Source organism: Camelus ferus, chromosome 17 (assembly GCF_009834535.1).
Source record: "Camelus ferus isolate YT-003-E chromosome 17, BCGSAC_Cfer_1.0, whole genome shotgun sequence".
Taxonomy (NCBI): domain Eukaryota; kingdom Metazoa; phylum Chordata; class Mammalia; order Artiodactyla; family Camelidae; genus Camelus; species Camelus ferus.
In genome coordinates, this window is record NC_045712.1 from 14244893 (window position 1) to 14272035 (window position 27143).

Here is a 27143-nt window from a genome sequence, read left to right on the forward strand (position 1 = left end):
CACGTGGATAGATCTTGACCCCTCCTTCTCTGGGATGCCTGCCTGTATTAAGGGGCAGGGAAACCTGAGAACTTTATGAAGGCTCTTTCTACCAGGAACTTGATTGAAATGAAGGCTGGGCGTAGCATGGGAGAATGAGAGCCCTGGCTGTGAATGTCTTTACCTCTCATGTTTAAGCGTCCAATTCAGGGGTCCTCAAAGTGGGATCCCCAGATCACTGGAGGGATTTTGTTCTTGAGAGATATTCAGGAGAACCCAAAACCAATAGGAAAAGTCCTAGTGAACTATCACTTAAAAGGGAATTATCACTTTGCACAAATCCCAGAGTTACAGGCAAGTTGAGAACACATGGTTATTAGATACCTGGACCTTTCACCTTGTTTTCTTCTGTACCTGAGAGCTCTGAGGCCACATTTGGGTTTCATATGATAGAATCTTCAGCTGGAGAATGCTCAGCTGTCAGTTACAGTGAATTTGCAACTTTTCAGAAATCATCATTGAAACCAAAAGAGGAATCTTCCCCCATGGCTTTCTCAATTTAAATGCTTGGCCTCGTTGGAGAAACAGTTAGAGCTACCTAGTTGAAAATGCCAGAAGTGCTCAGTGCATCCTCCTACAGTCTACCTGAACACATATCCCCCCCCCTTCGAGGTCCTCAATTTTCTTTAAGATCTTCCGTTGTTATGAGTGTGGACTCTGATTCCAAATAGAAGCATGTATTTACATCCACATGTGCAACATGAGTCTCGGGGTATTTTGAGTGCACGATTTAAAAGTGGAAAGATGGAGGTGAGGGCCACTAGCACTTAGACAGCTTTGACTGCAAAGATTTCTAATCCGTTATTTCCCAGTTTTCCCCAGTTTGAGAAACCGGGTATACCCTGAGAGGCGGCTTTCCTGTTCTTCCTCGTCTACTCATTTAATCCTTTTTGTTACGAAACACTTGAAAATACTAGAATTTTTGGCAGGACATTTTAGGGGATTAAAATTGAACTTTTTTTTTTTTAAGCAAGCTTTGGAAAACGAAAAAAAAAAAAGTTTCCAATGTCATCTGTCCAGTGAACACACAATTTTTCTTTCAGGAAGATTGGCTTGAAATTTCCCTATGCTTCTTACCCCTGATTATTAATAATTCACCCCATTGATCTAAATGGCTAAATGACTTAATTCCACATTCTTTAGGCTGGATGTTGATTTTGTAGTATACTTCTTTGATAAGAAAAATAATTTAGAGTCATTGATCAAAATTGGACAACCCAGTTTGGAAGGATTCAGGGTATCCTCTTATATGCCACGACACTTTGGTTGAGAACCGTTGGTCTACGGACAACCTCAGTGTAGTCATATATGTGTAGTATGTATGCAGTGCAATCTTTCTGTTTTCTATATCTGTGTATCAAGTTGTGATCTATTTGAGTCAAGGACTGCTTTATTCTTCCTGTAACCCTGGCGAGCAAATGAGGCTCAGATCATGCTAAATAGCGGTTTGTTGAAGGCATGTATGGATATACCCATTCTCTCTGTCTCTGTCTCTTTTTCTCTCTCTCTCTGTCTCTCTGTCACACACACACACAGTCACACACCCCAGCCCACCAGCCATTCATTCATTTTTTATCCTCTAGGCTTATCACCTTTTTCTTTCATTGTTGTCACCCAGTGGCCAACATCAAAATGTCCAGCATGTGTCCACTAAATCCAGGGTAATGAAATGTCCACCTCAGCCAGAGAGAGCTCCCTTCTAAACATGACTAGGTAATTCTTCCCAACATTTTCACGTGAGAGACTAATTACTGCCTCACTTACTACATGACTCCCTCTTCCTGCTGACTCATCTCATAACTTCCCTTACGAGGAAAAAGAACAATTAAGTATACAAATTGGAGCATATCGAGGTGGTGTTTTTCCACTTGAGCTGAGATCCCGTGGTTTCTAGCTGTGGTTACCGAGTGGTAGAACAAACATCTTCACTGAGCAAAATCAAACAATGTGAAGTACTCCACGACTAGGGTTGATTTCACCGAAATATTCCCAAATGTTGGAAGGGTCTCTTTGAGCCACTGCTGTGGTTTCATGCAAGGTGGCACTTCTTTTTCTCCTAACTGTTCTTCTTTTGTCTTTGATAGACTGCTTCATCACATGTATGGTAGGTAGACTTAAAGACTTCACTTGTCCCATTCCATCATTTGGCTGCCACAAATTGGAATACTAACAATTATAAGATGAATGAGCATGCGTAGTATAGAAATAACATACTAGGAGGCTCAAAGATAGAATTTTATGGGGCGGAGGTGATTACAGGCATTGGGTGTTGTATGGTCAGGCCATCCAACATGGCTGTTCTCTTGCTCTCCACACATCCCCTGCTGGACCAGTCCCTGCCTCACCTACATCCTACTCACCTGACTGAGCTTACCTCTTAATCAGCGAGCCTAATACATGCTTGCCCCATTGCCAGCTAGCGATTAATCTTTAGATCAGAAAGATCAGGGGGAAGGTGTAGCTCAGTGGTAGGGCATGTGCTTGGCATGCACGAGGTCCTGGGTTCAATTCCCAGTACCTACATTAAAAAATTAAAAAATAGGTAAATAAATAAAAGCCTAATATATCCCCCTACCCCCCAAAAAAAGATTAAACCCCACTATGATAGTTTATCAAAGGGGAGACATCTGCCCCATGGAAGTTGTTATCCGGAGGGGCTATGAGTGACCTGTCCGTCAGCTGGTTTCCTTGGTAACTGATGAGCCAAATGGTAACCTCCCTCTGCCCACTTCTGCCACGCTCCCCTGTAGCGAAGACTACTGCCATGTCCTGTCTGCTGTCTGCCATCATGGGCTGTTGTTCCAGGACCTTGTTTCAGATGTATAAGCTCCCCCTAGCCATTAAACTATTGATGTCTCTGTCCTTGACTCCGGGCTCTTTTTTCAGGCTTGGAGGACTGTGGGGTACAGCCCAACAGGTCCAAAGACCAAAAATGTGTATTTCTTGAAGTGGACTAGGTCCTAATCGTAATTAATCCCTCCTATTTCAGAGCCTCAGTTTACATATCTGTTAGATGAGCTGATAAAATCTGACACCTACCCACATCTGTTTTTCTTAATCATAAAAATAACAGCGGACATCATTGTGCTCTTACTCTCAGGCACTGTGCTAAGGGCTTCACCTGCATTTTCTCCTTGAGTCCACAGAAGAATCTTATCTGTCCCCATCTTACACAGAGAGGCTCACAGAGGTGGAATAATTCTTCGTCCACAAACCTAGTAGGTGGCGGAGCTGAGATTCTGACTCGGGCATGTTTGATACCAGAATTTGTGTTCTTAACCTCCGCCTTCCATAGCTGCCAAAGAGGCAGTCATCACTTGTTGCAAGGTAGGATTTGTAGGATTTCTGGACCACTGGTCCCCGGCAGGGGCACCGGGGGACATACGGCAATATCTGGAGACATTTTTACTTACCGCAGCAGGGAAGAGGAGGGCTACCAGCATCTGGTGGATAGAAGTCAGGGAAGCTAAAAAGCACCGGTACAGTACGGGGCATAGACCCTCACAGCCAGGAATTATCTGGCACAAATTGTCCATGTTGCCAAAGTCAAGAAATCCTTCTTTAAGCCCAGCCTAGAAATTCTTCTTTACCACCATCCACAGAGGATAAATAAAAAGTGCCTGTCCTTGAGGGATGGTATCCTATTTCTAGAGTTGTGTACACGAGTAGATATCAGTACATCTCTGTATTTAAGAGTCACTGGTGTTGGTACAAGACAGACCTAAGTTCCAACCCCTGTTCTGTCACTTTCTCTCTTTCTTTAGGGTCATCATTGGCATGACCTCATGTTTCTCATCCCTCAAATGGGGATGGTCATTCCCTGTCTTGGGATGACTGGGACACTGTAAGTGCCCAATTAATCCTTCTGACCATCTCTCATCATTGTCCCTTCCTTGTATAAACATCTCAGTCAGCCTGTGCTCTTACAGAGGGCCAGGTGTGCTCTTGGCTCCACTGTTAATGCTGGCAGGACCCACAGACTCATTCGTGGACTGGTGTTCAGGGTCATAAACATACAGGAGATGGAGTATGTGAAACGCACCCAAGGAGAAGCAGCTATAAAGTGAGGGTGGCCCCGAGCAAATGCAGGAGGCAGGTCTGTGAAAGCAAAAAAAATCCAGAAATCTTGGCCCCTGGCCAAGGCATCAATTGAAGTGGACTCTCAGGGTTGGTTAGTTTTATTGTAGAATAAATTGTTGCTCTACAATGTAAATGGAAAATTAACTTGTGTAACCAATCAAAAAAAAATGTCTGTGATTGTCTGTGCGAACATTCCGCTCGGATGAGTTGAAGATTTATGTAGTTTTCTTTCAAGAGGCCTTTTCTGGAGCAGGCAGGGTGGGGAAAAGGGCACAAGTTAAGGAAGGAGGGAGGGCGGTCAGGTGGAGGAATTTCCTTGGTGGAAAGGCCCCTGAGAAAAATGTGTCATTGGAGAAATGCTGTACTGGGTTCATGTCACTTAAGTGAAAATGCAGGGTTCCAGGTAGACTGCTGAGAAGGTGACATTAAATATGCCCTTTTCCTGCTTTAAGAAAAGGTCATTATCGTCTTGTGCATATTATTTATTTATTTGGGTCAGTGTGGGAATGGGAAGGCATCTCTATAATATAAAGTCCTGAAAGCTGGTGGGTGTTAAAGTACACACACACACACACACACACACACACACACACAGACACACACACACACGTACACACACACGTACACACACATGTACATGTACAGATGCACATTTATTTCTGTGTAAGTAGATACAGGAGACAGGGAGCAGGCTGACAAATGGGAACTGACTCTCTGCCCTGGTGTTTAGGAGAGAATCCGCAGGGACTGTGGGAAACTAGAGGCCGGGTCCTCAGGGAAGAGGGCTGCCCCATTCAGCTCCAGCTGATCACTGCTCTTGGGAACTTAAGTTCAGAGTGGCCAGATCTGAGAGAGAGCTTTTTTTTTTGTTTTTATTTTTCCTAAGAGACGCTGTGGTGTGGATGTAGGGTTGGCAAACCAGGACCGGCAGGCTGAATCTGGCCCAGCCCTTATTTTGAGAAAGTTTTTTGGGGATGTAGCCACGCCCATCTGCTTATAGGTTGTTAGCTGTGAGGCTTGAGCAGCAGAGATGAAGAGCTGTGACGGAGACGGAGACCACGTGGCCATCAGAGCCTGCCACATCTACTGCCTGGCCCTTTATCAAGTTTCCTGACCTCTGCTGTGGGCCCAATAAGACGCTTAGGTGGGCGGAATTCCACCTCCAGGCCTCCAGCCTGCCATCGTGGGCCCCTCAGAGGCCCCTCCTGTCTCTCTGCCCTTGCTCACCCCTTCTCCCTCTTTTTTTGGCTCTCAACAGAAGTTCCCGGTGATCACTTAGGCCGCTGGGTCTCCAACTTAAGCCTGCGTGCAGAATCCCCTGGAGGGCTTGTGCAAACCGGGGTGACCAGGCTCCTCCTCCAGATTCAGTAGGTCCGGGTGGGGCCTGGGACTCTGCCTGGTCAACAGATTCCCTGGGGGAGCGGATTCCGCTGGTCCAGGGTCGCACTGGACACCCAAGAACTCAGACACGCCGTGCTGTGGGGGAGGCTGGAGTGCACTCACTCGCTCCAGCAGGCAGGTGACTGGATTGGCCAAGGGAGAGGAAGGGATGCTGTAGAACCCCGGGGCCAGATGCACTGAGGCCCTGCCTGGCCCCCACAGGGACAGGAAGCATTCTCTGGATCCTTAGGGTCCAGCAGAGTTGCTGCGTTTCCTCACTTTGAAGAGCATCCAGGCCCCACTTCATTAGCCTGTAAATGGCTCTAACAGCATGGAAAGTGCTCAGCACCTCATTTCATTGCGCTTCGCTTTGTTGGGCTTTGCGGGTACAGTGTTTTTGTTTTTGTTTTTGTTTTTGTTTTTGTTTTTTATAAATTGAAGATTTGTGGCAACCCTGCCTGGAGCGAGTCTGTTGGCACCATTTTTTTCCAACAACATGTGCTCACTTCGTGTTTCTGTGTCACCTTTTGGTAGTTTGCACAATATTTCAGACTTTCGCATTATGATTATGTTCGTTAGGGTGATCTTTGATCAGTGATCTTTGATATTATTACCATTGCGAAAAGATTATGCCTTCACTGAATGCGCAGGTGGTGGTTAGTGTTTTTTAGCAATAAGTATTTTTTAATAAGGATATGTACATTGCTGTTTTTTTTTCCAGACGTAATGCTATTTGCACACTTAGTAGACTACAGTGTAGTGTAAACATAACTTTTATAGGCACTGGGAAACCAAAAAGTTCATTGACTGGCTTTATTGCGATCTTTACTTTATTGCTGCGGACTCAGAGTGAATATGCAGTATTGCCAAGCTGTGCCTGTATTTCCTGCGTCCCCATGAAGAGGGGCTGTCGCTGGCCGAGCCTGCGTTCGCAACAAGGGCAGGAACGTGGCCATTAGTCCTGGGGCACCTTGTTCTTCCAGCTGCTCTCCTTGGCCTGCTTAGTCTCCTGGAGGGTCAGTGTCATCCCCATAACTGGCCAAACCCAGTGCGCCTTAACATCCAGATCAGCCCAAACCTGGGATGGATGGAGTCGGAAGAACGGATTCCGCTGGCCAAATGGAAATTTAAAGAACAGCAATGAATTGGAGGGGGAAAAAAAAGAGGAAATAGATTCAGAAGTTAGATGAACACTAGTAGCTATTTTGATTTCTCCAAGCCTCAGTTTCTTTGCCTGTGATAAAGAACGATTGATGTAACCTTGAAGGATTGTCCTGAGGGTTAAGTGAGATGTTGTGAAGGCAGTAAATATGACCTATAAATCTGGCTTATACATCTTCTCTCCACTTATGTCCTTATGGCGAGGTACTCCTGAGAGCAGTCACTTTAAGAGATTTCCCAAAGCCTTTGGACTGTCTGCAGGTAGCCCCTGGTGGTTCTGATTTGGCTCTGCCAAGGGGTCCCTCCAAGCAGCACTCCATCTTCTCAGGGAGGATGCATCGGATCACGAGCAGACTCTAACCTTTCATTCTTGGTGTTTCTGGTTGCCAGTAACGTGGCACCCCTGACTGCAGCCAGCTGAACCCCTTCTGTGCATCTTGTTTTTGGCTAGGCTCCTAACAGCCCTTCCTTCTACAGCTGCCCCAGCTGTGATGAGCTGAGCAGTGAAGACTCTGCCAGCCTCAGCCCCCAGCAAGGCTCCGCGTGTGCCATTTAAGGGAAGAGGAATGTGCCCCTGCCTGATGAGTCAGGAGCTGCTCCCTTGGAGAAGGGGCGCTAAATAATTCACTACAGCAGCCTGCTCTGACATCCATATGGGCCTGTCCCCCGGTGACCTTGAAGACACCCCAGCAGGGCTCCAGCTTGTATTGGTGTCAGGGGGAGCAGGAGGAATAAACGAGGCAGCGGGAAAATGTGCCCTGGCTGTCAGGGAGTCTGAAGGCCGTTCAGCTGGGGAGGAGCTCAGCCCGGGGTGGGGACTGATCCGTGGGCGCTGATGGCCCCTCCAGCCGGAGGGCTTTGGATCATGCCTCACTGTCCTGACTGATGCTACATTTGCCCTCAGACTTGATTAGCATTTTTAAAGAACCTGCTGTGTGCTTGGCAACCGTACCTGTGTTTTCTCATATAATCCATAAAGTCCATGAGACAGAGACTGTCACATGAGGCTCAGAGAGAAAAAGTGACTTGTCCCGTTTCACACAGCTAATAATAAGGTGCAGAGGCAGGAGTTGCCCTTGGATTCATCCTACCTGACAGAGTGCCTGGTACCCAGAAGTCCTGGCCACCGGGAAACTCTCTCCCTCCTCCCGACACTGGCTCTCCTGGTGGCTCAAATGCCCCCATGTGAGGCCAAACACTGCCTGCTTCTCTGAAGGGAAGCAGGTTACGATGCATAAGTAAACCTCTGCCACTGCTTGTTTCGGCTGGAAGTTCAAGTTATGAAGCCTTTTTTTTTTTTTTTTTTTTTTTTTTTGTAGTTTGGACTCTGCCTTGGCCCGGTCCTCTGCTGAGCAAGATGGAGACTGGGAGACAGATGGTGTTCAAGGAGCTTGCTCCTTAGGGGAATGGGAGGGTCTTGAGGCAGAATTCCCAGGTTCTGCAGGGCCTCATTTAACCTGGGGGCTGAGGAATGGGAGCACAGGCCTGGAGGAGGGGAATGATAGACTGGAACTGAAGCAAACACTAGTGAGGCTTTTTCTCAGCCCAGCGAGCCAAGAAGACTTAGTTCTGTAGCTCCAGGAAGGTAATTTTGCATAATACATCATACGAGCAATCCACCTTCATAGCCACTCATTAAATGCACAGATCACCCCAGTATGATGGCTGGGCAGGTCTCTGGTTTCTGTTTTACATATAATAATAACAGTACCTAACACTCATTGAGTCCTCCTGGTATGCCGAACACTGCAAAATGCCTTGTCAAGATTGTTTGAGCTCATATAACAAGAAAAAAATGTTACAGTCAGTTCTCATTATTCATGTTTTTCAAAGGAGGCATCTGAAAAACAGAGTTTAAGTAACTTGCCCAGTGGCACACAGACAGCAAGAGCCAGAGCCCAGGATCAAACACAGGCTTCCTGATTCCAATTCCAGGGCGAGTTCCATGACAGCAGGACTTTCTTTCAAACCACGATAAATTAGATGCCCTTTATAGCAAGCTATTTATAGATTTAAAGAATATTTAAGATGAAAAGTTGCCAAGGTGCACTCCAGCACGGTGGGTTGAGGGATATGTCTGCTCTAGCTATAAATCTCAGTCTTTCTTCTCCATCAGTCATCTGCCTGGTGACATTCACAGGTGTGACAGTCTCCCAGGGCTGTGATCAGCTTCTGCGGAAATTGCAAGCAAATGTTATGTGGAAATATAGGACTGCAGTTATTCATAATTGTCACAGCCATGAATGGATCATCAGCTGTGGCAACTTGTGGTCGGCCACAGCATACACAGGACTGGCTGTGGGCCATGGGCACATCATTCGCTCAACCCATATTTACTGAAGGCCTACTGAGTGCCAGGCACTGTTGCAGGCTTTGAAGTTAGGGTGCTGAGTGAAACTGACAAAAATTCTGCCCCCAGCGCCACCCCCCGCAACCTGCGACGTGGAGCTTGCATTCCAGGGCCCCGTAGGGAATCGGATCACATAGCAATGTAAACAAATAAAACATACAGTGATTTAAGAGTGCCTAGTACTGGGTGTCAACTTCCAAATGGCATTGTGAGGAGCTCAAGTAGACCCTTTAATTAGGGAAACGGTTGTTTGACTGCTGAAAGTTACTTACTAAAAAAACAAACCTTTATGGTTTCTAGAAATTGTCCCAAGGGTATGCAGCAGGTGGAGAAACCTGTTCAAGAAAATCTACTAAATCTTGGTAAGAACAGAGCGTGTGTGACATTTGAGCCATGACTCACTGATCTCCCCTGTTCCCCTCAATACAGATCAGTGTGATGGAAACTATTTTAGAGGAAGGCAGCCAAGAAGGAGGGGCCACATCTCCACCTAGATCTCGATCTAGGGCTATGGTTTCCCCCTGGGAGGGACAACCTCAAAGACTGGCAACACCCTGTCCCTGGACAGGAGCCCTACTTGAGTCAGATCACTGTGGAGCAATTTATGCCCCAAGGTACTGGTGAAAACAATAGAACAATCAGCTAACAGTTAGTGAAGGCTAATAGCTGGGTGTAATACCAATAAACATAGACCAGCCAGGTGCTCAGCGAGATTGTGCCCATGCCCTTTGAGAGGCAACATCAGAGGCTGCACACTGCAGAGGAAACAGGCTTCACTCAACTTGTCTAGCTGGTCACTAAGCAAATAAGCAAAAAACAACAAGCTCCAGAAAAAAGAAGAGGGAGTCAGTAGCCAGAAGTACTACAATGTATTATCTAAAATATTCAGTTCTCAAAAAAGTATCTTGAGTCATACAAAGAAACAAAGTGTGATCAATACACAGGAAAAAAACATAGGCAAAAGAAACTGTCTGTGAGGGGGCCTAAATGTCAGATTTACCAAAGACTTCATGTCAGCTATTATAAATATATTCGAAGAACTCTAGGAAACTATGTCTGAAGAAATAAAGGAAAGCATAGTGACAATGTCTTATCAAATAGAGAATATCAATAAAGAGAAATTATTTTTTTAAAAGAATTATTTAAAGATTGGAAAGTTTAGAGCTAAAAGTAAAATAACTGAAATGAAAATTTCACTTAGATTTAATGTGGAGGAAGCAAGAATCTGCAAACTTGAAGGTAAATTGATAAAAGCTTATGCAATCTGAAGAACAGGAAAAATAAAGAGATATTATTAAATTTGAGAAATGTGAAATACCAATAAACATACCAACATATGTATGATGGGACTAGTTAAAAAAGAGAGAGGAAAAAGGAACAGAAAAGAAATTTGAAGAAATAATGGTAGAAAACAAAATATTAATCTACACATACAGTAAGCTAATGCACTCCAAGAAAGCAAATGCAAAGAGAACCACACTGAGACACATCAGTCAAAATGTTGAAAGACAAAGAGAAAGTCTTGAAAGCAGCAAGAAAAAACGACTAATCACTTACAAGGGGACCCCAACAGAATTAAGAGCGGATTTGGCTGTCTCAGCGAAGACCTTCATAGTCCCTTAAAAGGTTAAACAGAGTTACTTACCACCTGACTCGGCAGTTCCATTCCTAGATACATACCCAAGAAAAGTGAAAACCTACATCCCCACAAAAACTTGGACACCACTGTTGACAATAGCATAATCGATAATTGTCAAAGAGTCGAAACAACCCAGAGGTCCATCATGATGGACATGATGAATGGATGAGTAAAATGTTATCTCCATGCAGTGAAATATGTTTCAGCAGTACAAAAACAATGAAGCTCTGTTCCAAGCTGCAACATGGATGAACCAACCTTGCAAGTATTACACTAAATGAAAGAAGGCAGCTACAAAAGGTCACATATTATATGATTCCATTTCTGTGACATATTCAGAATCGTTAAATTTCAAGAGACGGAAGGCAGATGGGGGTTTGCCTAGGGCTCGAGCTGGGGCAAACAGAAGGTGTTTACTCATTGAGAAGGGGTTTCTTTTGGGGTTGGTAAAAGTGTTCTAAAATCAGATTGTGATAATGGTTGTACAACTGTATGAATATACTAACACCTGTTGAATTGTATACTTTAAATGGGTGAATTGTGTGGTTTGTAAATTGTATCTCAGTACAATTTTAAGATCACTAAGTGCTAAGGAGAAAAATAAGGAAAAAGTTTGGCAGTATTAGGAAGGTGGGAGGAAGGACAGTCTCAGATAGGATGGGAAGCCCTCACGGGGGTGACAGTTTTAAGACTTGAAAAGATGAGTAAGCCAGGCTGCTATCTGCCGGAGGAACATTTCAGACAGAGGGAAGAGCAACTGCAAAGACCTGGAGGCAGGCATGTGCCTGGTGAGTTTGGGGACCAGTGTTTGAGTGACAACAGGGCAGAGAGTGGCAGGAAATGGTGTCAGAGAAGCCATGAGAAGGCCTAGATCTCAAGGGTCTTACTCTGAGATGAGCAGCCTTGGTGGATTTTGAGAGAAGTGTGATATGCTCTGATGTTTGTTTTCAGAGAATCATTATGGTTGCAGTTTTGTGAATAGACTGAAGAGGGGCAAGAGTAGACTGGGTAGGGGTGAGATTGATGGTGGCTTGCATCTCCATCTAGGAGAAAGACGGTGGGGGCTTGGAGCGGGGTAGACCAGGTAGAGGCGAGAGTTGATGGTGGCTTGCATCTGGTGGTGAGACTTGTGAACATGGTGGAGTGATGTCAGATTCTGCATACGTTTTGAAGACAGAGCCAGCCCACAGGGCTGGTCAAGGATTACAAAATACTCAGTGTAAGGGGTCAGAGAGTAAATCTATTTGGCTTTGCAGGCCAGACAGTCTCTGTTGCAACTACTCAGTTCTGTTGACGCATGAATGCAGCTGCAGATGATAAATAAATGAATGGGCGTGATTGTGCGCCAATAAAATGGTATTTGCAAAAACACGAAGCAGACTGGAATTGGCTGGTGAGATGTGGCTTGCCAACTCTTGGATTAGATGTCAAAGGCAAGAGGAAGAAAAGAGTGAAGGGTAACTGGAAGGTGTTTGTTCTTAATCAGGAAAGATGGAGTTGCTGATAACTGAGATAATGAATATTGCAAATGGAGACGATTTGGAGGCGATGTTAAGAACGAAGATACGGACCTGTTAAATTTGAGAAGGCTTTCAGACATCCTAATGTAGATGTGACGTAGGCAGGTGGATCTGTAAACCTTGACTTCATGGAATAAGTCTGTCCTGGAGTCATCAACCTGGAGAAGGTATTTAAGACCCTGGACCAGAATAAAGAAGTGAATGTAGGCAGAAAAGAGTAGCGGTCCCAGGACTGAGCCCGGAGGTATTCCAGTGTTTAGCAGTCAGGGGGATGAGGAAGAAAAAGCAAAAGGGACTGAGGAAGAACAGCCAGAGGGTAGGAGGGAAACCAGGAGACCGTGACATCCTGGAAGCTAAACTAAGAAAGTCGGAGAGGTTAACTCCATCCTTGCCTTTCCTACTCACAAAATCATGTTGGAATGCAGATGAGCAGAGAGATGTTCTTACAGGAATAATCCTGTATTCCCTCTCATTTCTAGACAAGAAAAATCATTGACAAACTTTATTCATTCAGCCCATACCCATTAGCTGTCAGGTCACCGGGCACTGTCCTAGGTGCTTGGAATAGAAGGGTGAACCCAAAAAGTGTTGTCCATGCCCTCACAGACGTCTAGTCTAGTTAGAGAGAGAGAGATTAATCAGGTAACCATTCACATTGAACAAGGATGGCCCAGAACCGCTAACCAAGGCTGTAGAAACTATGAAACAGGAAACAAGTTCCAAAGGAAAGGACACAAGTCTCAAACAGTGGTACTGTCAGTTTTGTACAAAGGAATTCATCTAATCTGGATGACCAAAGAACCTTCCGCATTTTCCTCTGTTTTTAATAGTTATTTCTGACATACCACACTGTGATTGGAACACACCTGGCTTTTGAAAGGATGGCTGAGAACCTTTGAATCAGAGGAAGAAATATGGATTTGGTAATCAGACCCAGGACCACATCCCAGCTGTGGTTCCTTGTGTCATTCTTTTGTCCCCTTTGAACCTCAGTATCCTCATTTGTACACTAGGGGGTAATCAAAGCTACAGTTTGGGATTATGATGAGGACTAAATGAGATAAAGTGTGCAAAACACCTGGGATGTAAGTCCTTCTCATTCCTGAAGAAAAACAATACATCAGTTTGTACTTCTGTGACATTTGGTGTTCCAGGATAATTTTCCCGAGACAGATCTGTGTTGCCGATTTGCTATTTTATGAGGCTGAGAGGTTTGTTTTTGTTTTGTTTTTCAGTTTTTTCCTGGGGTATCTTCCATTTTACTGGCATTCTCTCCCAAAAGAATCATGCTGGAACTTGAGTGACTGCATTTAGAAAGTGCAGATCATCCCTGTGCAGTCCTTGTGTGTTCTCCTGGTCCTTTACATAGAGAGAGTCCAGTGTTTTATCCTCCTGTTTAATGAAAATTAGTAGTTCCAAAAAGCCGCTGTAGTAAGTGCAGCTTTCTTTATCTAAAACAAAAGTAACATTTGCTCGCACGTCATGTCCCTTTAACAATATTTTCATGGAGCTGTGCAGTGGTAAGCATGTTTAAATCATTGGTGCAGTTTTTAATCTTCGGGGAGAAGGGAGCAAAACCTTCAGCTGTCTTTCATTTTGATTTACCCATGCTTGCTTGTCCATATTTCTCCTTTTAATTAATGTAATTAAAAGAGGATAAAAGGCTGTATTGAAATTTTGTGCATTAGATGATTAGGATCAAGGATGATTAAAATGTATGACATATAGCTGATTCCTAAGATGGTGGAAAAAAGAAAAGGAAGGCCTCGTTTTTGGGATTTAAAGTGTGTCAGGTTATTTTTCACAAGATACAGAAATGTGTCCAGGGTCTGAGGGGCATTTATGATCATGGAATCGGATACAAATGGATGTAAAAGAAGATGTGCTGTGGGGAGTGTCATCCTTCTGTTTATCGTGAACAATTTTATCATTTATCATTGAACCTCTCATTCTTCCTCCCTTCTCTGAAAACCAAGTGGGGAGTATAGTCCATGCCACTATAGTATATCCTATTATATGTGAGGTACCCTACAAAGCTCTTCATATAAAGTAACTCATCTAAGCCTACATACAGACTTTGGTAGATAGATGTCTCCATTCTGTAGATGGAGAAACTGAGGCTTAGAAAAGGTGCGTGGCTGTTAATTACCAAGGTCATGCAGGTGGGAGGTAATACAGGTGGATTTGAATTCAGGTCTTTTTGTTGGGTCCCTTCAGTGACAACGCACCACCCGTTTACACGAGGCAGGTTATTTTAAGTCTGTATTGGAAAAGTGGTTAGAATCTATTGAGGAGAATCTCTTCGGAGCGTTCCTTTTATTTCCAAAGGCATTTCTGCCTTTGGGTGCCTTATTTATCTTTACCTACAGTAGAGAAGCTTTACAAGTTTCATTTATTTTCTCTTTGCTTATGTGGGTTAGATGTTGCTCGGAAGTTAATAAAAATCGAGAATATTTTCTTTGTTTCCTCCCTTTTGGGGCAAAACAGATGCAACTTTGATCTCTAGTATTCATTTAGGACTATTTATCATTTCTTTGATGATAAACATCCCTTTGTTTTAAGACATTATAGGTTTAGAAGCCTGTGTATTTTTAAAAAAAGGAATTTACATGCAAAAATAAATATTGACAGCTGTGGTGGGCATTACCAGGCCTCCTCATGGTTTCCTTTTCCTCCTCTTTCTGGATAGACACTTCCCAGGCCCCTTGCAGCTGGGTGAGGTCGCGGGATTATTTGACCAGTTGAAGTGATGTCATTCACCACCAAGCTGAGGCGCCCAGCAGCCTCCCCAGTTCTCTCTTCTTCTATTGCTGTAACCTGGAAATGATGTGTTAGGATCACAGACGGACGAGAAGGAAGCAGCCTAGGTCCCTGAGTCACTGCTTGGAATACAGGTGCCTGGCGAGGCTTTGGCCTTCCTGCCAACTTTGCAAGAGCGACCTGTCAGTTTTCCTCGTGTTTAATCTCTGAGGCCTGTCTGTGATTGTTGCTGCATACTAGTCTAGCCCATCCCAACTCATACAGTAATTCTTTGTACGCCTCCTCTCCCTCATTTTGAAACATTTACTGACTTTTGAAATCTCACTTGAGAAAACCACTCTTGAGTGGATTATTTAAAACTGTATAAATCAATCTCTCTCCTCTCTCTCTCTATACACACATATATATACATACATACATAATAAAAAGTTTCAAAGAATATGTTCTTTAAAAATATATAATATATATTATATACTTAGAGTATGTGTATGTGTGTATATATATATATTAATTACACATATATACCTTTTTTAAATAAAGTAAACTGAAATGAACTTAAGCCCTTTATTAGATAAGTGGTTTGAAACTTTGATCATATCCCTCATAGTAATTAGGATGTCACGATAGCAGGGCCGGAAGGTGCTGATCTAAAGCAGCCAGGACTAGTGATGCCTTTATCTTTGTAAAGTGCTCCTAAGATCAAGATGCTTCCGTTGCCTTGAGTGACCCATGCCAGTCCTTACCATCTCAGGATTCAAAAGTCTTCCTGCGGGCCAAGTGCAGTCCCTCTTGAGTTCATTTAAAATCCATCCCTTCTTATTTTACACCTATGGAGATGGAGATAAAAATTGTTCATTATGACCGTCCTCATGACAGCCCTTCATCCAGGAGGCCGCAGTCCTTGTCATCACTTACGCTTCTCCGCTTCTCCCATGTAAGCTTAACCAGCAGTGAGTGATTCCATTACCCTTGCCCCATAATCCTCTAACAAGATTTTGACTAATGCTGGCTGGAATGGAAAGGTGATTTGATTTTCTCGCATGTACGAAGCGGGCTCTCTGTCATTACCTGCCAGTGTCCTGTTGGTGCCACTCCGCCGTCTTGTGCTCTTGCAGAGGAGTCTTTTAATACCGCATTTGTGCAGCCCTCTCTCTCGAGCTAAAACTTGACCTTGGCACTTGGAGCACTTTTTTCACTTACAGCTTCTGGATTTTGTGTCATTAGTAAGGCCTTCCCCTCCATAACCTTGTTTGTTTTTTTTTTTTAATTACAAAAAAAAAATGTTTTTGACCTTCAACGTGATTCAGATCACTTTTCCTGGTTTCTGATCGCCTCAGCCACAGTCAGTCTTGTCTTTCTTTTCTCTCTTTCTATGTACTGTATGCAGTAATGGTCATTTATGTAAATACCATATTGTGCGATCTTGTTTTTCTTTTTTAAATTCCTATTTTTTATTGAAGTGTAGTTGATTTCCAGTGTTAGTTTCAGGTGAACAGCAAAGGGATTCAGTTATGCATATGCATACATATATATATATATTTTTTCACTGTCTTTTCCATTACGGCTCATTACAAGAAACTGAATACAGTTTTTCAGGTTGTTAGGTCTTACATGCATTGCCTGTTCTCCCCTGCCCCCCACCCCCAGGAGCTCATTGTCACAAATGTGGAATTTCACTCTTCTGTGTAAAAACGTTGTGAGTTTTGTCCCTACTTATCACATCTCTGAAATTTCCAAAGTAGTTGTTGCTTCACCTTGTCTAATACCTAACAGCATATGTTCCCCAAATCCTGAAATAGAATGGTCTCCAGGATGAAAATAATTGTCACAAGGAATTCTCAATCCCCAGATTTTGTGATTTCAGTCATCTCTGCAAGGGTGGTGCCCAGATCTCCAGCATCCCTACCTCCAAGCTGCGCTCACAGGGCACATGCTGTCAAAAGGACGTTGGCAACGTGATTTTGCAGCATCCCCCTCCTGATTGCAATTAGACTGTCGAGAGCTCTGCGTGTGCCCATCAGAACACGCATCTCACTCTACTCTTAATTGATTACTTCATTGTCTTCCCCTCTCATTTCTAAGCTTTTTTAAGGCAGGCCCCATGCCTTTCTTGGTCCCCATGATGTCCCTGAGGCCTGACGCAGTGTCTGACAAGTGGGAGCTCATTTAATGAGTGAGTGGATACATGAATGGATGGATGATGGATGCACCCATCCTTCCCAGAAACAGAGTCGTCTTGCCCTACTGTCCAGCTTCAGAAGAAGAGACCCTTGGTGCGTCCTGGTGGTGGTTCCTGCTTTCTTCCCGGTTTCAGTCATTGGAAAGTTGTCTGTGTTGTTTCATCTCACCTACATTAGGTGAAACTTTGAGTCATGCCCTAGGAATGGAAAGATTTGGCAGTCTTCATTTATCCACTTCCTCCTGCCTTGTGAACTTTTCTAGTCACTAACTCATTGGTGCAAAAGTAAACAGCGAAAGAGCATCCGTTCCACTACCAGTAGCTAACATTTCCTGAACGTTCACTGTGTCCTAGGCTCAGCGGTCACTCCTTCACGCAGAGTATCACTTGATCGTCAAAATAGCTCTGCAACGGTAGGCAGCCTTTTTTTTTTTTTTAACGTAGATACTGGGGATTGAACCCCAGGACCTAAGCACGTGCTCTACCAGTGACCCATACCCTCCTCCCAAGGGTAGGCAGTTTTATGGTCCCCTGTTATAGATGAGAATCTCAGGCCCCCAATCCGAGAGTTAGCAAATGTCAGAGCCAGGGTCTGACCCCAGGCGCTCCATTCCAGACCCCGTGTCATATTGTCCCCTCTTAAGAAGTGGATAGTCACGTGTCAGATCTACTGCACATGAAGATGAGTCTCGTTTCCCTCTCCCTGCGCCAGCTTTCCTCTTCATTGCTTTCCTGTCCATCACTTGTGAATTGCTCCTCATAATGCTCACAGGATCATGCCAAAAAGAACATCCGAGAGCAGTGGGGCCCATCTTCACATGAAGAAGCGGGGGCCTAGAAAGTTGAAATGACTTGTCCATGGCCACACCAGAGTAGGGTGTCACCGTTCCGCCTTGGCCAGTGGTGGCCCCAAACTGTTATATTTGGTAATCTTCTTGAAGGATATTGAGGTCTGGCGGCGCCATCCGTCTCTCTACCTGCTCTGAGTTCTGTGTGATGGAGCGCTACAGCAGAGTGTGACTCATCCCCTTGTATTCAGTTTCTATTAGTTAAAAGTTATTCCAGGTCCCATGATTTTCACCATGAAAGGTCTTCTGTGAACCAGGGAGAAGCAGTTTGAAAGAAGTTATTAAGCATTATTAATACAATTATATATAACAAAAGGCATAATTTAACTTCCCCACATTCAACAAAGAAATTCATTTGAAGCTTCAAGAACTCCAGCTGGAAGGGCAGAGCTCATCAGAGTGGGTTCTTCAGGCGGGGGAGGGTGGGCAAGGAGCCGGGCTGGCAGCTTTGTCCTCGGGCACACTTCTGGGCATGATGGAACATACCTGTCTCCCAGCCTACTCAGCCCCTCCCTCACCTTCCTCCTAGGGAACCCTGGCGCTTTGAACTCACAGGCATAGAGTCTAGAATGTTGGCTCTTGCCTCTCCCCTGGTCCAGCATTCTGCAGAGGCAGCACTGAAAGAACAGTTGATTTTAAACAAAGATGACCACAGAAATACTCAGAGGAGAGATACAGTGGCTATCCTAGTGGAAGGAAAACCTTTGTGAGTTCTTCTGACCTCATCCAAAATATCAAAACTTACTTAGTGATATTGGCATTGTATCCATCCTCACCGCAGTGCCAGTCAGTATTTTTCCGTCTATTGTACTAGAGCTCAAAGCAAACACTGTCTCTAGACCTAGTCCTTAGAACAACTCTTGGCACAGAGTAGGTGCTCAGACAGTATTTATGAAATGGAGGGGTGGTACAGATGAAGAAACTGAAGACCCCAAGAGTTAAAGTGACTCGCCCAGGGTCACACCTCTAGCAGGAAACAAAGCTAGGATTCGAACCCAGCACCACCCCATACTGTAGAGTTCTTTCCTCCTGATTGCTTGGTTAGACTTCTTTGTTGGTGCAGAAAGATGGAGATTTGAAACCCAAAAGTATTTAACAGAGCTCCCGACTGAGGTCCAGGAAATGTGAATTCTGGCCCATCCTTGCTGAACTCCCTGTGTGACCTTGGAAAACTCTCTTCTCCACTCAAAGCCTCAGTTTCCTAATCTGTAAAATGGAGAGTTGGAAAGCAGTGTTTTCTAAGGGCCTAAGTGTCCTCAGAAGCCCCTGGAAAGGTTTATGCTTTGTCATCTCTCATGCTGACTTGGAGCTGGGGTCAAGGGTTGACAGAGGGGTTGACTAATTCCACACCCAAGCGTGTGAGAAAAGCAGTCACTTGGGTTTTGTCTGTGGATGGGGGAGGAGGGGTGCAAAAATTAAAGGATGACCCAGTCTCAAAACAACAAATAGCCTGAAATAAAAGTTGGAGAGAGAGAAGAGAGAAAAAGAAAGTAGAGGCATTTGAAGGCTCAGCACAGCTTTTGTGGGGTGGGGGGAAGCCCTGATTCCACTCCTGGACTGGTGCAGCATATAATCAGAAACAGGCTCTCAGGTCGGTAACTGTGCCCAGATCTGATCTGCGGCACATAATAGCACAGCCTCTAAAGAGAAAAAAAAAAGAAAAGAAAAAAAAAAAAGGCGTGTATCTTTAAAGCCTCTCTTCTTGTATGTGATATTTTTGTGCTCCTTTGGAGACTGCGTTAGCTGGGGGCCTTTGCATCCTGCAAAGGTTTTCTTCCCCTCTTCCTGTCCTGGGGATTATTGATTTGGAAGGCGAGGCTAATTTACATGTAAATAAATCTCGGCGCTGGGCAGAGGGGACGGGACGGGACGTCCAGATGCCGTGACTGACTGGCTGACGTCACGGCCTCATTAGCATGCGGAGGATGCGGGCACTGCAACGGCGACTTCGGCAGCTCCGCCGACGGTTATTATTATTATTATTTTATTTTTTTTTATTTATTTTTTTTTTTTTGGCGCAGCTGCACATTTCCTGGTTCAGTGTCTTGGGCCCTGCAACCAGCTGACTGGTCGCCCCGGGGTCTGGCTCGGGATCAGTTAGTGACGCTGAAGCCGGAGTCTGTGACTTCCTACAGATTGTCGTGAAGAAGGGGAGTTAGACGAAACGGGGGCTCTGAGGAAGGCGATCGGATCCGGATCCGAAGGAGACGGGGAGAAGTCACACTTTTCCCCCTGCTTGGTGGATCCGAGGAGGGTCTCTCTCTCCGTCCAGCCGTGCTGTTTCCACGAGCGGAGGCAGAGCGGCTCGGGCTTGAGCCAGCTGCTGCTGGCTGCAGGAAGGGTCCAGATTTGGAGAAGGGCTTCCAGAAGGAGATGCGTTGGCTGCCTGCAGTCCTGCTTGCGTTCTTAGAAGCCAGACCCAGGGAGAAAGTGAACTGGGGCAATTGACAAGCTCAGAGGGTCTGGCGGAAGCTTCCACTCAGACTGGTCGTTTCACGGACCCTTGAGGTAGGTAAGAAATTTGTTCTAATTCACACGTTGCACAGCAGCATATTTTTTAGGGAGGATGAGAAAGCCAGATCTAGAGGTTTTGGCTGGGGGAAGAACATCGGGGCTCCGTTATCTTGGCCAGGCAGTGGCCCTTCTGCACCTCTTCCCTTTCTATGCTTATTAGAAAGCTCAATTGCAAAGTGACATTTCACAGCTCTAGGGAGTCCTGAAGAAATGCTTAAGTCTCAGTGCTTTAGAAGCAGCTTTACCCTAAAAAGAAGTGCAGCTATCTTTAAAGAAATAATAATAATAATAATAAAAGAGGAGAGGGTTTAAAAACCCAACACACACCTGGCTGTGTTCATGGGCAGGAGTCATTTCAGCTCAGGATGTCAGAAATCATTAGAGGCTCTGAAAAATGAAGACTTAGCTGAGACTTCCAGGTAAAGAAATGGCGCTGGAATTATTCAGGTTTAATTTTAGCCGATGTTTTCAGATTAGAAATGGTGACAGAGCTCCAGTGTATGACCGCACAGCCAGGCTGAGACACATGACTCAGTGCGTTCTCCACGTTGGGTTTCTTGGAGGAGTGTTCACAGTGAGCTCTCCTTGCTCTGGGTTTCCCCCAAGCCGATCGCAGCATCACTAATCTGCCATGGAGGTCTCAGGATGAAATACAGATTTTTAATCCCATTATTCTCTGTTATGTGATCTTAGAATATGCGGGGGTCTGTGGGACCTTTATGAACCATAAGTAACCCCGGTTGGGCCAAATCACACTGGGATAAGTGATCCGTTCCAGCTGTGGTGCCATCCGCTGGTCCAAGCATGGGTCTTGTATAACTTTGCCTTGTACGTGATTCCACCCCCACCCTCCCCACGAGAGGGTTCTGCTTCTAGTCAGTGCAGCCGTGGCCACAGTCAGGGGAGGGCCCCAGTGTGCTGTGAGTGTATAGACAGGAACTGTCATGTACTGAAGCTGCAGCTTGTAAGGCTGCAATTTGCTTTGCTTGAATCTCTCTTCCCAGAGAGTTTTAAACCATCTCAGAGAGACTTCAACTAAATGAAGCAGCCTGGCCTCGTTGCTGGAGGCTGAACTGGCTGCTCTAATCCTGCTTGCCAGAAGGCTTACTGGCTGCTGATGGCTTTCACAGATGGGTCAGGATGAGTGTCCCCTTGGGCTCCAGAGTAAGTCACAACTTTGACGGAATTACTATATTTTGGAAATTTGGATTTTAATGCCTTCTCGAGTGCTTGTAAAGGTTTTGCCTTTCCATCTACTGCTCTTTCCCCTTGGAAATTTTTTTTTTTTAATGTGAAAATTGAAACATGTTGGCTCCATCAGGCATTACAGTCTGTTAACAGTCGTGGGGTCACCAGAAATTGTAAAATAGCATTGTTTGAAATGGTGGGTTTGTAAAGGTTTACCATGCAACACAGTGGGGAAAAAATAGAAATAGTGGAAGGAAGATGCAATCATGGAAGCTTAAGGAACAAGAAGGGAATTTAGAGATTCGGACGTAGGGGATGATGTTTATTTAGCAAGGCCTCAGGTTCTGGATTCAGAAAGAGCTGAAAATACTTAGAGCTAAGGTTCTGAATATTGTTTCCTGCCTCTGTAATGCAAAGAGCAGGAGAAGCACAGGGCAAGGTGTAAGGATTTGATGAGATGGCACAAAAAAGCACCTAGCACAGTGCCAGCCACGCAGTGAATGTTCGGTACTGGTTAGTTATTACTGTTGTTCTCGTTGTTACCTTCTTCCCATTATGATTATAAACATTATTGCTAAAAAAAAAAAAAACAACATTCCCCTGAAAAGGCAGTATGCTTACATCCATTTGTCTGCAAAGAGGTTTAGCCAGCAGCAAAGGTGCCCTCTCCAGTCCCACTCAGAATTGAATGAGTTGACAGAATAAAGTGTGTTATCCGGGCTTCCGTATTTTGCAGAACTGAGAGTGACCGGATGGTGTAATGAAAAATCAGTCAGCACTAGCTGGGGGCTCAGGCCCCCAGAAGGAAGGCCCCCTGTTTGGGCAGCTGACAAGTCACATGGAAAATGCTGCGGGATCCCAATTGGAATTGACGCATTTCTGGTTTTCTGTACGCGTCTCTCTTCTGATCCGACGTCGCGTGTGAGAGCTCTTTCCTTTTTGGCAGTGCAGACACTAAGCACTTTCTTCTCCATCCAGGGAGGCCTTTGAATATGGGCTTCATCCTATCGGCTGGCTCCTCAGAAGTTCCAAGGTTTCCTTTGCCACCGAATGGGTGACTTTAGCTTGTGGGTCGGCTGTTAAGGGAAAAGAATGGGCCTCCGTTGCCCACCTGTGCATGAGCCAGCCCTCTGCCCTTGATCTGTGTCTGCTGACCCAGTACATCTTCGCCAGCCATGCGCTCTTCCTCTTTTCCTGCCAGCGAGCATGCCATTTGATGGCTGTTACTTCCTTTTCTGTGCACATCTTTTAAAAATTTTTTTTTTATTTGAGGTATAGTCAGTTTACATCTTTCTTTTAAAATTGGGTGAACTGGAACTCCAATGCAGAGGTCTGAAGGACAAATTGAGAATGATGAAAGGAGCCCGAGGAGGAGTCTGGCATAAAGCTCTTTCTCCCTAGAATGGGGAGTTGATCACTCCAGGTCGCCGTTCGTCTTTGGTCAAGTTGTGTGTTGCATGGAGAATCATAGTCATCTCTTGCTGGCGGTCCCCCTTCACTGCCTCCTGATTGTATGTGTGATCTTGGGAGAGTAGCCTGACCTCTCTGAACTTTGGTTTTCTCATGTAAAAATTAGAAATCGTGGGCTTGCTGGGGAATGGTGGCTCCACTGCCCTCGCCCCGGTCCTGGCTCCTACTAGATGTTGTGCTTCCTTCCCTTCTGGTGCAGGTGACTGATATTTCCCGTTGAACATCAGCCTGGGAACCACAGTGGGTAGTCGTTTTAATACTCATTCCGCAGAGGAAACTGAAGGCCAAAGAGGGAATGGAACTTACCCTAAATGACACAGCTGGGGACAGATCCTGGTCCCAGATCTCATGCCGCTGTTAACCACACAGTGATGGCAGAGGCTCTGAGTTTGACCAGGACCCTTAACCACCCCTTGGTGCTGCTGGCCTTGAGTGAGCAGGAACCTCTTTCTTCAGAAGCCCAAGTCATAGTCTTCTCTCTTCTCTGTTGTTGTCAAATGCCCAAGGGTCAAACTGCTCTGTCCCTCAGGCAGCAATTCTGGGTGGCATTTGGGTGGAGACTTCCCTTTTGTGCTTGAAGATGCGCGAAAACCTTTCCCTCTTCACTCCCTCCTTGGTAGTCGTGCTTATAATCAAGCTGCGGCTGGTGACCATGAACTTTTACAAACTGAGAAGCCTGAGGACTTGGCATTGGCAAAACCTGTCTTCCTCATTGATGCTGTTGGCTGATACTGTCACTTGACAGGAACCTGAAAAGATTTTTAGTGAAACATTCTCATTTTTTGTATCTTGTCCCTGCGTGTGTACAATTGGGCACATGAGTGAGTGGGGGTGGTTTGAACCAAGCAGGGGGAGAAAACGTTGGATAAGATGAAAGATCACACTGAGTTTCCAGCATCATGAGTCTCCGCAATCTCCACTGAGGACCTGGCCAGTTGATTTTGGAAACTTGGCTTTCTTTTTTCCCTTTGGCGTGTTATCTGAGCAGTTCTTTGTTTAGGGTCTGAAACCCAGAGGCCAGCTTCTTCCGTTATTTCCCTGGGGACAAGGCAGAGGGAGAAAGAAACAGGGAGAGAGGCGGGGAGGAGGGGGAGTTGGGGGAGGCGGAGGGAGATGCGCAGAGAGATTGGATGGAGAAGTTAGTAGGAGGAGAGGGAGGGAAGACGGAATGGGGAGACAGCTGGGAGAGTATCAGAGCCATCTTCAAACCACCATGACAGCAAAGCTGAAGTTCTCTTGTGTGAAGTCACCACTCAGAAGACAGGCACCTCTGTTCTCCTTCAGCTAGAAATTCCTCTCTCCATCTGTCCTACAGAACCCACAGTGCAGCCATTTCAAATTCTGCAGCCCTACACGTGGCTGAACACAGCGAACATTTTCTACCAGAGTACCGTGGACTATTTTTAAAAGTGCATTTATTAAAAAGAGCACATTTTCAAGCACAGTATGAGCCTGCCTTTCCTTGGTGGGTGTACAGGGTACACTTCCAGCACGGATTTGGTTATAAACTCCATTAGCATCAAGTTGGCTGAACTGAAGACTCAAATTTTATGAGAGCTGACATGGGAGCATCGAATCCAGAGGCGTCACTGGTTGGAAGTAGAGGCATCAGGGAAGTCGGGGCTCATCTGTCAATGTTAGCAGAGTCTTGCTTGCTCAGAACAGTGAGCTGAACCCTTAGGAAGCAGGATTAGTGGTGGTTTCTGATATCCTCCCTTCTTCCTGGCCCTAGTGTTTATGCTGCTCCACGTAAACCATCCTGGGGCCCTGGGGGGATCACGGGCGCCCTTCTCCCCTGGGATGTGGAGTCAAGATGGAGCCCAGGCTGGTACCTTTTACAGCCCAGACCTCTGCGTGTCTCACCGGAGATGGTGACGTGAGTTGCCTCCAGTCCTCCTGCCCTGGGAGCGCCACTGGCCTCAGCTCCACCCCCCACCACTGCCTTGGTTTTTAAAAATCAAACCTTACAGATGTGATCCAGCTCCATCCAGGGTTAAAACTAACTGGGATGGGAATTCTTCGCATTTCATTTCATCTGGGCACGGCGCCATTTTTCCAGCTCTTTTCTTGGCATCCATTCATCAGTGGTGAGTCTTCGGAAATGCTTGTTCATGAAAGTTTCAGGACTCAACTGAGAAACAGCTATACTTGCTCTGGTCACAGGGTCAGACATGTTTTCAGAGGAGCAATTAGTGTGTATGCAAGTGTATGTCCCTGTGTGTCTGAAATAGTCTGTGTGTTAGTGTTTGTGTGAGTGTGTAGAAAAAATCATAACTGCTACAGGTTGACCACTTACTGTGTTCTAGTTGACACGAAAGATGCTTTACATCCTTCGGCTTGTTCATTCTTAACAGCAATCACACAGCAAAGTATTACTAGCTGTTATTTAATAACAGTGAAACAAAGATTCCTAGCAGGTAAATAGGTTGCCCAAAGTTTAACACAGACAAGAAAGAGTAAAGCTGGGATTCAAATCCAGGATACTCATCATCCAAAGCCTGAGTGACGCCCCCCATCCCGGGTCTCCTTACACTTTGACCATAGTGTACCGTGAATGTTTCCTCTTGGCCTTCTCAGTCTTCGCTATGGATCTCTCAGTGTGAGAAGGACTGCATTATGTAGCCATTGCATTAAAATCCTTTCGCTTGATCTTTTGGTAAAATTGGAAACATTCAAGAGAATGTATCAGGCACCAAACAGAACATGGGCTTCTTCGCCTTAAGCTTGGACAGTGGCTTCTAGAATGGAAGTGTGAGGTTTGTTGCAAGGTCGGTAAGACACACTCTGATGCGGAAGCCTCTGGGCTGATGGCAGCGGCCCTTTGTCAGAGTAGAGGGAACGTGGGAGATTGTCCTGGGCGAGCCTAGCAGAGGGCAGAGAGAGGGGCTGGGCTGGTGAGCTTTCAGTCCCCCGTTGTGTTTGTATTTCCCCATCTGAGCCTCAGTTCTTTCCTCCCTAAGATGACGGTCCTGAATCAGATGGTCTATAAGTTCTCTTCCAGCGCCGACCACAATGAATGGGAACTTTTGGAAGGAACTCAGCCTTGTCGGTGGAGGCGTGTGACTGGCACCATCGGCCGCTCTCGGGCAGAGAACTAAAAGGTCAGGTTTTATATCTGGACCTGAGCTCTCTGTGTTGTGAATAAGCGAGCCCGCCAGAGCGTGACTCGGAGCTTCCTGGAGAAACCTCTGACCTTTGGATGTTTCAGACTAGTGCAGAGGGGACTGCCTGCACCCCTCAGGGTGTGGGTGCCCTTCATTCCCTCTCAGAAGCCCTCTGGGCCGTGTTATGACTGCAAGCCTCCTGCAGAGTGCCCGAGACCAAGGCCTCTCCTGTTTTACGTATGTGCACCTGGGGGGTGTTGCTGAAATGCAGACTCTGCATTTTTATCAAGCTCCCTGGTGATGCCGGTCCTGCGACTTCTCAGCCACCTTTATAATAAGCGCAGAGTGCCCCACAGGAAAGGCAATTCGGCTAAATTCAGAAGGCCCAGGTTCAAGTCCCAGTTATGTCATGCCTTCTTTGAGTAAACCATGAAGAAATCACTTAGCTGCTCTATGACTCAGTTTCTCCTTCTGCAAAGTAAGAAAAATAATTAGTAACTAACAGTTACTGACTGCTTGTTATGTGCCAGTCACTGTGCTCACTGTTTAATGGGCTGTATTTTAGTTAATCCTTATGATAACCTTATGAGGTAGATTCTCTTATCAGCCGTGTTCTGCAGAAGCTAAGCACAGAGAGGTCGACTAACTTGCCCACGGTCACACAGCTACTAAATGGCCAAGCTAGAATTTGAATTCACGTTGTCTGACTCTGAAGCTTTCAGACCTTGTAGAAAGGATAGATGTGAACGATCGTGGAACCGGTTTGTGTGTGTGTCACACAAGCAAAGCATATAAGTAAGTGCATCCATTTGTATGACATGTATATTTATAAGTATTTAGGACACCTGAAATTGTTAAGAAGTAGGTGTTGCCCAGATGAAGGGGGTATTGTTTATAAGGAAAACAAATGT

At 45.4% G+C, this 27143-nt stretch overlaps 1 protein-coding gene and 1 non-coding gene across 12 annotated transcripts in view; both read left to right on the forward strand.

Annotated features, from left to right (window-relative positions):
- Window positions 1-27143, forward strand: part of PRICKLE2 (prickle planar cell polarity protein 2) — a 310745-nt gene that overhangs the window by 178484 nt on the left and 105118 nt on the right. Inside the window, exon 1 of one of the 11 annotated variants that reach the window (XM_014553833.2) lies at window positions 18361-20468. The exons of 8 other annotated variants lie outside the window; for them this stretch is intronic. The gene's annotated coding sequence lies outside the window, so the exon portion shown is untranslated. Of the gene's footprint in view, window positions 1-18360; window positions 20469-21500; window positions 21635-27143 lie in introns of those variants that run through there. 2 more of the 11 variants (XM_014553831.2, XM_014553834.2) reach the window with 2 other exon arrangements.
- Window positions 2491-2562, forward strand: TRNAA-GGC. Its single transcript has one exon. It is a non-coding gene; the product is annotated as a tRNA-Ala (tRNA).